We start from the raw sequence: 12,609 nt of genomic DNA on the forward strand, positions 1-12,609 counted from the left end.
TGTAAAGTGTGACATTTGATAAAAGGATTGGATGGTTTGAATAGATCACGTGGACCCCACATCTTTACAACTGGAGCTCTCTTTTGTACAAAATACATTCATCGGGACACATTATGATCATCAGGACCTGATAATTTCTGTTTGTAACGATAACCACCAACTTCAAAGTCATGAACAGCCAAACCAACCAATATTGCAATGTGCAGGAAGTGATGAGGTTTAATATATATTCATTCATGTATATAACAAAGGACAGAAGGTACAGTTGTACCACAACTATGGAAGGTGAACACACCAAGCCACCTTATTTAGTTCTGAGAGCTGATAACCTACAGCCACTGGATGCTAACTTGTGATGCAGCCAAATCTCTTCCGCCAACATGCCATTTGAGTAGCACATCCTTACCATGCAACCACACCATGATGGAAAAAAAGACATGTATGTCTGCTGATCAGGTGGGCCATGCCATTGGAATCCATAGGCAACCAATGGTCTGATTCAACCAACTCGTGCAGCTGACCTAACGAGTAGATTAATTAGCCTGATTTTCAAGATGGGCGATCTCTATTCTGCGGGATCAAATGTTTGCATGCTATGGATGTCCTACACACGTGGCATGTTGGTGGATAAGATGTGCTGCTTGAACGTAAGTAGGTGGCAGATGGGCCCTAGGTGACAAGCTCTAGGGTTTCTTATACATAGGGAAGCAAGACTAATATTAGTTTGCAAAGCAAGACTAATGTTATTTTGCTAGTTGCCTACTTTAGGATGCTGGTTAAGATAAGCATTCATATCGGTGGAATGGTGACTGTCTGTTATAGCCACACGGCTTTCATTTTTTATATCATTTTTGTTGGAATTATTGGATTCTCTTGCTTGATTAACGCCATTGTCGATACTATTTCTCCTTGTTGGATCCATGGCACTGTACTTTCCACCATTAAGATCTTCTAATAGGCGATGTTCAAGTCCGTTGATTGCGTTCCGAAGGAGTTGGTGTCGGTCCACCTTAAGCTTTAGCTTCCGGTTGCCGGTATCATGTTCAGATGAGCTTGTAGTTGCCATTGCTAATGCAAGAATTGTTACGAACAAAATCATGCATTGGGACTTCATGATTCCACCTAATTGATAGCAATTCAACCAAAAAAAAAAAAGCATTAAATTGATTTCGAAGGAGCTTAAAAAGAATAATTTTTGTTTACGAAGAAGGCTAATCCTGTATGCATCGTTGCACGTGAACAAGGAATGCTTATTCTCCATGTAATTTTTTTGCTTTTTGGTTTTTGTTTTTTCTTTTCAAAGAAAGGTGGGAGCACACTACCTAAGTTTTATTGAATTAGAAAGGCTAGCTTTGGACTCTCAGGAGTTTCAACACCCGGTCAAGGGTTCGAGTATCTATAGGTGGTGAAATCCCACTATAGATGAGTGTGTGCGTGTGTAAAAAAAAAAAAAATGTGCCTATACATGCAACCCTCCCGCCTCCAGAGATGTCGAGAAGAAACTGAAACAAAAACTGTCCACCAAACCCAGCAACTGCTGCCGCTACTGAGACCTTCGAGCACCGATATGAAGGCCCCATCAGTCTAATGGATGCCTGGACTTCGAACAGCAGTCAGCCCATCTTGACTACACCCAGACCCACCTGGTCTAAGAGGAGAGAGTTCCCTGAATAGAAAAAGGGAGTTAGGGGGAAGAACAAAAAAATGGTGCTGTTGGGATTGGCTTTCTAATCCGGCCAGCCCATCTGCCACTCCATTCGTTTCCCTAGGCGAAAGAAAAAGAGATCCTCAAACTAATATTTCTTCTAAAGTGTGAAACTCCGGCCCAAACGTAACAGAAGACCCACCCCGGGGTGCTATCTTGGTTGAGCAATCCCACCAAGCTCTTACAATCACTCTCCATAACATTTCACAAGAAGCCTCTCACAACGGTCATGGAAAAGCCATCCAACAGTGCCCTAGCTTCTCCATGTTAGTACTAACTGCTTGACTTGAGTTAACAAAAGGACAGTTCGAAAAGCCATTACCAACTGTCATATTGATCTGAATGGACCAGGTCCCACCTGAGCAAATAATCAATGACCGAGGCTGCAATAGGATATACATTGGGATTTTAGCCGTTGGATTGGATCGCATCCTTCTCAATGATGGAGGCTGTTTATATGATGCACCTAACACTGGATTAGGATATTCAAAAGCCCTCTAACATTTAAATATTCCATATGCAAAGAAAAAGCGCTAAATGATCGAAGAGTTAAAATCATTCATTTAAAGTTATTTCTAAATTATCTCGGTGAGATTTTTTCGAGGAAAAAAAACCCAAGAAATGGCAGAGAATGAGATTTTTCACTATGCTTGTGAGAGTAACCAACCAAACCCTACACTCAGGTGTGACAACAGCCAACGTGGCACATGTGGAGTAGGTCCAGGCAACTAATCAGGTAGCGTGCCAAAGTGATCATGTGCTGCCCTAACATTCAGGCCAGTCCACTCATCAGGTGGGCCACGTATATTTGGGAAACATGGAAGGCACGAGTAGAAACAAAGTGCCAACGGTCCATATTCTACCCACAGATGAGGCTCAGTTTGTGCATAACCTGCTGAAATCTGCAACAGGCATATGAACTGTGGCCCACCTGTTGAACCAACGTCTCACACATGTATGACACGTTGGCACGTGTGCTCCTAAGTAAACGTCGTGTCTCACGTGAGAGAGCAGGCATACCATGTCACGTACCTCTCAACAGCCTTTGTCAGCTTGTCTAGCTCAAGCAGAGAGCAGTAGATGTGATATGTGTGGCACTGCTGCAGATTTATATAGATGAAAAGATTCTTGCAAGATGGAAGTGGAATTTAAGTGGAAAAACACAAAAGCCCAGTAAGACTATTTTCAAACACTAACTTGATGGATGGATTACAGATGAACATTAGCAAGGTTATCATGTCATTGTATAATTACATTTAGGAATAAAATTTGATAGTGGTAAATCTTGTTCTCGGCAATTTCTCGGGATATTTTCAGATTATGGCTTTTCTCTTGAGATATTATTCAGAAAATCTCGGTGAAATTAAAATATTTAAAAATATTTATTACAATTTTATAAATATTTATACAAAATTTTAAATATTTTGGTATAAATGAATTATTTTAATTCTTAAGTAATTTCTACGTTATAATTCTTGTAATTTTGCGATTAAATCGCAATAAAGTCCGAAGAGCTGAGGTTTTGAAAATATAGTGTATCGTGATAATATTGTCTGATGATTATTCATGAAAATAGAATGTTATTTTGAAAATCTCGGAGATTTTTGTTACAAGTAGATTCAAAAGGGTAATTATGGTGTAATTTGAATTTTCTTATGCCCTTGCGCATAATCCTGTCTGTCTAACATGCTAGTGCAAGTGCTACTGTGTCATACCTGTGCAATATCCAAGCAGGGCATTAGGTGGGTCACACTGTAAATTCTCTAGCCCAAAAATATGGCATATTTATTTACAAGGTGGACCGCTAGAAAAAAACGTGTTTTCATTTTTGATTTGTTTCATAGGCTGCAGCCCAACTGATTAGTGAATAGGGTGTGATGATTCTTAGGTTAGAATATCTACATGTCGCGGTCCATCTGATGGTCTGCTCCGATCTTTCACATGTTTGCCATGTTGGCACATACACTAGGGTGTGACGTGTGTGGGCTTAGCAATTACATGGTAATTTATTTCAATCTTTTGGATGTTGGGTTAGCCCACTCGTTAGTGGGTTAACTGTTTTGCTATAATGGCTATTCCACTCTCTCTCTCTCTCTCTCTCTCTCTCTCTCTCTCTCTCTCTCTCTCTCTCTCTCTCTCTCTCTCTCTCTCTCCACATATGTGCCAACTTGTCAAGTGTTCAAGAAGAAAAAGCAACAACAACTTGAGAAGACCTTTGCCAATTGGCCGATGACTCCTTCCAGTTGCGCATTTAGCTAACGGGTGAAGTCGACGCCAGAAACATGGCACTCCATCCAAGGCAAAAGCTGCTCCAAAGACTTTCTTGCCGACTTAAGAGCACCTCGACTCCCTCCGCTGCCAGTTGAGAAGCCTCCCGCTTGGGGCGTAGGAAGCTCTAAAGAGGTCTCCACTACCTCCTGGACCTCCACAAGGCGAGCCTCCATAGGTGAGGTCATCCCAGCGACTCCTTCAGAAGCAGTGGGGATGGGCACTGTGGTTGGTACCTCATCCGCGACCTCCACGACCACAGGGGGCGAAGGGTCGACCTTCCCCTTGCTCTGGGAGGCCGTCTTCCCCTTCTTCTTCGAAGGCAAGTCCCTGAGAGGGGGTGCCTTGTGCTTCACAGCGGACCAAACTTCAGGAATGCCTGCACCAACAAAAACATAAAGTTTGCAACAAATTTAGGAAGTCTCTAAATCCTAAGATCGGTCAGGAATTATACCCGTTAGTTCTCGGAGTCAAGACTTGACTGAAGCAAGAACTCGGGTTGAAGGAGCCTCCTTCAAGATCTTGACTCCTTTTCTAGCGACCTTGTTCCAGTAATTTGAGCAGGAGCTTCAGGCCCAAGCATGGAAGGAAACTTGGGAATAACTGCAAAGGGAAGTGTATACGACCAATTCAAAGTGCTGAAGATGACCAAGTACAAAGAAAGGGAGCAACCCTACCTCAAATTTCCCAGCCCCACCTTGTCTAGGAATAACAGCCCTTTGGTAATCTGGGGAAGCTCCTCGGAAGAACGGAAGGGCAACTGAGTCTAGCCCATGCTTCCCCTTCTAGCTAGATCATCTGCCACTACATTTGCTTCCCAGATAATTGAACCAAATTGAATTATCCAACTACTTGTGTGAGCCTATATATATATATATATATATATATATATATATATATATATATATATATATATATATATATAGATATATTTTCTACTTGGGAAACAATTCATATACATACAATAGTCATGGATGTTTATTATATAATAGCTACTTTGTAGATGATATTTGAGCCATGACACAAACATAGAACACACCACAAACAAAAAAAAAATACTTGAAACTTGATGGAAACTAACATATGCTCTTTCATAGGAGGCTGATATGTCATTTCCACTTTATTCTACCAGCACCTTTCTACTGCATCAAACCCAGTCTTCTAATTATGTTTCTTTATTGGGTAATTCTTAATATATGTTAGTGTGTCCAAGTCATGATGGGGATTGGTCGGTGACCCAAGACCCGAAGGAGAAGCATCATTGCCATTCTTATCACCCTGGCTGGTGGTATTTTCATTTGCATCATTGTTTCCGTTATTTCTGGCATCTCGGACCCTATCAAGATGGTCCTTACTTAGATTTCCTCCAACGCCGTTGGTATCGGCCTTGTTTTCTCTATAGATCCCTAGATCTACTTTCCGACCGAGGTCAATGGCTTTGGACATTACCAGGCATGATCCAAATAGGACTAACAATGTGAGGAAGATCTTCCTGGTCTGACTGCACTGGCATGAAACAGGAGTTAGTTCAACTAAACAAATGTATAACAAGGCAGTATTTCAAACTCCACATGTATGAACTTTTTTATTTTTCTGAAAGCTGGGAGCTGATCACCACCTGTAACTTTGTTTTACATGTACGAACTTGATATGTGGGTATATATAATCCAAGCCATCCATCATGTGAACCCCACCATATAAAATCCGGGCCATATCCTAAAAAAATATGAATTATATGGCTCACTTGGGTACTGTTCATTTACATGGAGAGAAAACAAGCATCAAGTAGCTGGGTCCTAGCTCATGCCTCAGTGGTAGACTCACAAGAGTTTCAGCATGAGGTCTTGGGTTCGAGTGTCCATTGTGGTGAAATCTCACTGTGGTGTGAGTGCGTGTATTAAAAAAAAAAAAAAGAAATAAAAAAAAGAAAAAACTAGCAGCATCCATAGAAATAGATATTAAAAGAAGAAAAAGAAAGGCAATGAAGTAGTAACTAGTTATATCGTGTTGCACTTGCAAAGATGCAATCCTAGGGTAGCATCTAAATGACCCAACTTTCCTAGTGCATTAGATTGAAAGCCACACAGGCTTAAAAAACTGAACAGAATAACAAATAGCAAGTGGATTCCATTTCTGATTCTGCTTTTACCTATTTTCAACGCCTTTCCTAATTCAAGATGGATCATAGACAAGATGATACAAGGACACCACACTAAAGTGATGCATGGGAGTATGTGAGGTCAAGCACCATCTTCCTCAAGAGGAATTTCTCTGGACTCCTTATAGAGATTTCTCAAATCCACGAGGAAAGAAAGCAAGAAAATAGAAATAAATTCTAATAAATTCAAAATTGATTGATGAATCCATAAAAATGAGTTCACAACCCTTTAAATAGGGATACCTAGCATTGGGAGAGAAATCATAATCAAACTACGACTAAAATTCCTAGAATTCGTGACTTACTATAAATAGTAAACTTACTATTTATAGACGGTCGTGATGTCTACTAGTGCGCAAGATTTTTGGCTAAAAATAGTAAGTGTCCTATTTGGCTTCACCAAGCTGTTCTCCTAATTTTTCTAAGCTCTTTTCGTATTGGGTGTAACTCCTAAAGCTTAACGGATGAAGAGTTATAATCAAACTAAAACTTACTATTTATAGTAAAAATGGAATTAAAATAGAAAACGACCGTCGATCTAGCGGTATTTCACAAATCCAGGTTGGGTAACCCAGTGGTCTGATAACTCATTCCAGATTGCAAGATACGCCTGATTTAAGGTTCGACGGTCCGAATCACTTCTGTCGTCGATCGGGCCTTTTCTTATCCATCTTAGCCATGTAACTGTCCGCGACCCTCTCTACATCAGTGTCCTCCACTTCAAAAGAAATCGTCCTAGAGTTCTTGTCTTGCTCTGGTTTATGATACTCGGTCAGGTCCTTAACGTTGAAAGTTCGTGAGATTGCCATGTCATCTGGAAGATCAACAACGTAAGCGTTATCATTGATCTTTCGGATGATTGGTATCGGTCCAATCTTCTTATTCTTCAACTTGTTATACGTTCCGGTCGAAAATATTTCTTTGCACAGATGGACCATTATTTGGTCGCCCACCTCGATCACTTTTTGTCGCTGATGCTTGTTCGCTTGCTCTTTGTACTTTTCGCTCGAGGCATGTAGCTTAGCCTGCACCTCTGCATGAATGCCCATGATCCTGTCTGCCATATGTCCTACTGCAATGCTCATGCATGGGAGCTTGGGCAGAGGGACCAAGTTAAGTGTGTGGCGAAGTACTCGTTCGTAAATAACTTGGAATGAGGATTTTCCTGTCGAGTGGTTCACCATGTTGTTGAATGAAAACTCCGCTCGAGATAAGGGTAAATCCCATTGCTTCAGTTTTTCTCCTGAAATACATGGAAGGAGGTTTCTAAATGTGCGATTCATAACCTCGGTCTGCCCGTCAGTTTGTGGGTGGTAGGCGCTGCTGAACTGAAGTTGTGTATCAAATCGAGTCCATAAAGTTTGCCAAAAGTGGTTAATGAACTTCGTGTCACCATCAAAAGTAATAGTCTTGGGAACCTCGTGTAGCTAGACAACTTCTCTGAAGAATAGATTCACTACATGTGTTGCATCGAGAGTCTTTTTGTATGGAATAAAGTACGTACGCTATCTTAGATAAACGATCTACTATCACGAACACCGAATCCATACCGTATTGTGTTCTTGGGAGACCAAGCATGGAGTCCATAGATAAATCCTCCCAAGGGCCATTAGGCACGGGTAATGGGGTGTAGAGGCTCGTAATATGAGATTGTCTCTTGGACGTCTGACAAATATAACAACGTTGGACTGCCTTTCCCACATCACATACCAATTGCGGCTAGTAATACCGCTCTTCCACAAGTGCTCACATCTTGTCTCGCCCAAGGTGTTCACTAAGGCCACCTCCATACAGCTCTTGGATTATCTGTTCCCTTAACGAACTTTTGGGGATGCACAATCAATTCCCCTTGAAAAGGAACCCGTTTTGCATATGTAAATCACCAGGGTGACCTTCTTGGCATCTAACCCATGCGTCATTGAAGTCGTCGTCGTCAGCATATGTCCTTGAGGCGCTCGAACCCGGCAACCTCATTACTCATAGTGACTAACAAAGTTGCATGGCAACTCAGCGCATCGGCTACTTTGTTCTGTTGCCCAGACTTATGTTTTAGCATGAACGTTAATTCTTGTAAAAATGAGATCCATTTAGCATGCACACAGTTAATGTTAGCTTGGCTATTAATGAATTTGAGAGCTTGATGGTCCGTGTAAAGTATGAATTCCTTTTGAATCAAATAGTGTCGCCAGTGTTACAGTGACTAGACCTATGCATACAAATCGATCGCAAATGTAGAGCACTTATTGGGTGCATCGCTAAGTTTCTCACTGTAGAAGGCTATCGGCCTACCTTCTTAAGACAAAACTTCCCTAATCCTGACATATGAGGCATCACATTCGACTTCAAATAGTTTGTCGAAGTTGGGAAGTACAATAACTGGAGTCATGGATAACCTGCGCTTAATTTTGGCAAAGCTCATATCAGCTTCATCAGTCCACTGAAACCACCATTTTTTCATACAATCTATGATTGGTGACATAATGGTACTGAAAATTTTCACGAACCGACGATAGAATGTCGCCAATCCATGAAAACTTCACACTTCATGAATATTTGTGGGAACAGACCATTCTCTGATTGCCTTCACCTTCTCCTCATCCACCTGAATGTCCGTGGATGTTACGACAAAATCAATAAATAATAGCTATCAGTCATGAAGCTGCACTTTTAAAAATTGAGATATAGTTTATTTTTACTGAGCTCGTAAAGGACCTTCTTAAGGTGTTCCATATGGGTGGTTTCGTCTTAACTGTATATCAAAATATCATCGAAATAAACTACAACGAACCGCCCAATAAAAGGTTTTAGAACTTGGTTCATCAATCTCATGAATGTGATAGGCGCGTTCGAAAGACCGAAGGGCATGACCATTCATTCGTACTATCCTTCCTTGGTCTTAAAGACCATCTTCCACTCATCACCCAGCCATATTCGAATCTGATGGTAGCCGCTCTTCAAATCCAATTTTCAGAATAATTTTGCGCCCTCAAGCATGTCCAACATATCGTCCAGATATAGTATGGGAAACATGTATTTGATGGTGATTTTGTTGATAGCCCGGTTGTCGACACACATGTGCCAACTCCCATCTTTCTTAGGAATTAATAGAGCAGGTACAGTGCATGAGCTCATGCTTTCTTGGATGAGACCCTTACAGATCAATTCCTCAACTTACCCTTATAGAATTTCGTACTCCTTCGGACTTATCCGATAGTGAGAATGATTTGGTAAGCTAGACCCAGGGATAAGGTTGATATGGTGTTAAATATCTCGCATGTGGGGTAATCCATCGGGAAGGTCGTTGGGCCAAATTTTTTTAAACTCATACAGTAAGGGTTTTAGGTCATCAGAGATGTTGATGGGATCGAGTTCTTTCCATTTCACGATTAGTACAAAGGCCTATTTTGTCTATTTGGATTCCTTCATGAAGTCCCGTATAGTCAAGAGAAAATGACCCTCCACTTTAGAAGTTTCAGGTGGTTCCTTTGGATCTATAGGAGCCAATATGGTCTTTCGGTCGTCCTTAATGAAGATATATATGTTATCTCGCCCTTTATAAGTGGCGTCAAGGTCAGATTGCCAGGGTCGACTATTATGTGACATGCTTCTATGTCAACCATATCGCATACTACTTCATCTTTATAATGTTTGCCAATTGAAAAGGATATGGTGTACCTCTCAATTACCTTTGTTTCGTTGACCTTCTTGATTTAACTAATCGTATATGGGGAGGGATGACGCTCCATTTTCAATTGTAATTTTTCTACCATTACCCTGGAGATGATATTCTTGTTGCTTTTACTGTCGATGATCACATCATAGACTTTTCAATTAACCGTACACCTAGTTCGGAAGATGTTATGCCATTGTGGGTGTACTTCTTTCCTTAGCGCGTAAAATAGTCACCTCACGAAGAGTGATTCGCCATGATCCTGCTGAACCCAACCTGACTCATTCACCTCGTCTTCTGTGGTGTGCTCTAGTTCCTCAATACATGGATCCTCGTCAGCGTTTTCAACACTACCATCATTGATGGCGAGGTTCGCCACTTATCGTTGGGGACAAGTATTTGATAGGTGACCTGGCTAGCCACAACAAAAGCAATGGTTTCCACTTGACTGAGCATAGGGGTTTGGGATCCTGCTTGGGCTAGCTGCAGTCGATATGTCCTTTTGGGGCCTAGTTTGACCACTTCCTTGAACCCAGTTCACAGGTGTAGGAGGTTAATTGTATGCTCCTATGGGCTCCTTCCACTTGGGCTGTGGAGCTCTCTGGGGCGAACCTGCTGTAGTGACCCTTGCGGTAGGATATGTCTGTGTGTTAGAACGCTTAAGTTGCACTTCCACCCAGGTAGCCAACTTGATTGCATTATTCATCGTCCAGACGGATTACATCTGGACCCTATCCTGGATTGCCATACGCAATCCACCATTAAATCGGGCGACTTACTACGATTCAGTCTCGACCAAATTGTTACGCGCAGCCAGGCAGTAAAATTCTTCTGCATATTCTCTCACCGACCAACTACCGTACCGATAATTTTGGTATTGTTGGAATAATACCTGATCGTAGTCGCTAGGGAGGAATCAGGTACGTAGTAGTTGCTTTATCTGCTGACATGTGTGGATTGGTGCTTTCGTCTGCCTGATCCGTGGGAGTTGCAGTTGTTCCCACCAAGCTAAAGGTCCACTTTCAACTTGTAGGCCACAAGCTTGACCTTTTTCACTTCAGGGATATCCATATAGTCGAAGAATCACTCAACTTCAGAAAGCTAATCGAGGAAATCCTCAATGTGTAGTTGGCCATTGAAGTTAGGAATATCAACTCGCATCTTAAATTCCTGATCTGTTTGATCTACTCGATCGCTGCCTTGTCTAGGGTGTTGGAAGATTATATCATCAATTTCCTCCTCGATGGACCCCCCTTCCTCAGGATGACCCTTGGGTGCACTGTCGGAACTAACCTGCGATCAGGGTGATTACGAGTCTCAATAATTGGTGGTGGAGGATTACCATCAGGAACACAGAGCTGCCCTAGGGCCTCCTTTATGTGATCTGCCAAGCGATCCGCCATGCGATCGATGGAAGCCTCCAGCCCTTGCATGGTTTGTCGATTCTCTCACTGCGCTGCTTTGAAAGTTGCCGCCGTTAAAGGTAAATTTCCTGGATCATCATCCATGGGATTGTTGCCCGACCCGTCATTAGAAGCCATCGATCCAAGGGAAAACCTTGCTCTGATATTAAACTGACGTAAGGGAGGATGTGAGGTCGAGCACTGTCTTCCTCAAGAGGAATTTCTCTAGACTCCTCACAAAGACTTCTCGAATCCACGAGGAAAGAAAGCAAGAAAATAGAAATAAATTCTAATAAATTTGAAATTGATTGACGAATCAATAAAAACGAGTTCACAACCCTTTAAATAGGGATACCAAGCATTGGGAGAGAAATCAGAATCAAGCTACAAATAAAACTCATAGAATTCGCAACTTACTATAAATAGTAAACTTACTATTTATAGATGGTCATGATGTCTACTAGTGCGCAAGGTTTTCGGCCAAAAATATAAGTGTCTTGTTTGGCATCACCAAGCTGTTCTCCTAATTTTTCTAAGCTCTTTTCGCGTCGGGCACAACTCCTAAAGCCCAACGGATGAAGAGTTATAATCAAACTAAAACTTACTATTTATAGTAAAAACGGAATTAACATAGGGAAACGACCGTGGATCTGGCAGTATTTCACAAATCTATCTTAGGTAACCCAGTATAGTGGGGTTGGGTGGCTAAAGTAGCTTGTTATACCCCAAAATCATATATTTTACGTCCAATAACTCAATTCGAATTGCAAGATATGCCTGATTTAAGGTCCAACGGTCCAGATCACTTCTGATCCATCTTGGCCATGTAACTGTCCGCGACCCTCTCTGCATCACAAAGAAAAGCATTAAGCCAACCTTGCATATCAAAAATGGATTCATCCTAAGTTGTTTGTTTGAGTCTTCGAAAATTTCAGGTTGTCCTCATGATGCTTGATCTTTGATCCCAACTTTTGCAGATCGTCTTGAAGGTTCTGCAAGTTATTAAAGTTGATTATTGTTATGTGGGATCGAGGCAGTTTGAACTCAGGATAGTTATTATCACATCAGGATGGTCTATTTACGATGGACTTTCATCCAAACGAATATTAGCAAACTTTAGCTCACGAAGTTTTAGAGCCAACAAACATGGTATATAAAACATCCACAAAATGAAAATTTCGCTTGTCACATTTTGTTCATTATAAAGGCATCACCTAACTTATTACATTTCACTTGCAAGCGAGCCTCCATCTCATGTGCCAGTGACTTTTGATACTCAGTTCTGTCCTGCAAGGATATAGTCAAGGCTGAGAAACAAACAGGCTCTAAAGAAAAACCACCTCAAAGTGCTCCCAAATAAATTCCTTGCCAACTTCTTTGAACCACCATTGCTACAGTACTGTTC

The sequence above is a fragment of the Magnolia sinica genome, chromosome 17 (genome assembly GCF_029962835.1).
Source record: "Magnolia sinica isolate HGM2019 chromosome 17, MsV1, whole genome shotgun sequence".
In the NCBI taxonomy this organism is placed as follows: domain Eukaryota; kingdom Viridiplantae; phylum Streptophyta; class Magnoliopsida; order Magnoliales; family Magnoliaceae; genus Magnolia; species Magnolia sinica.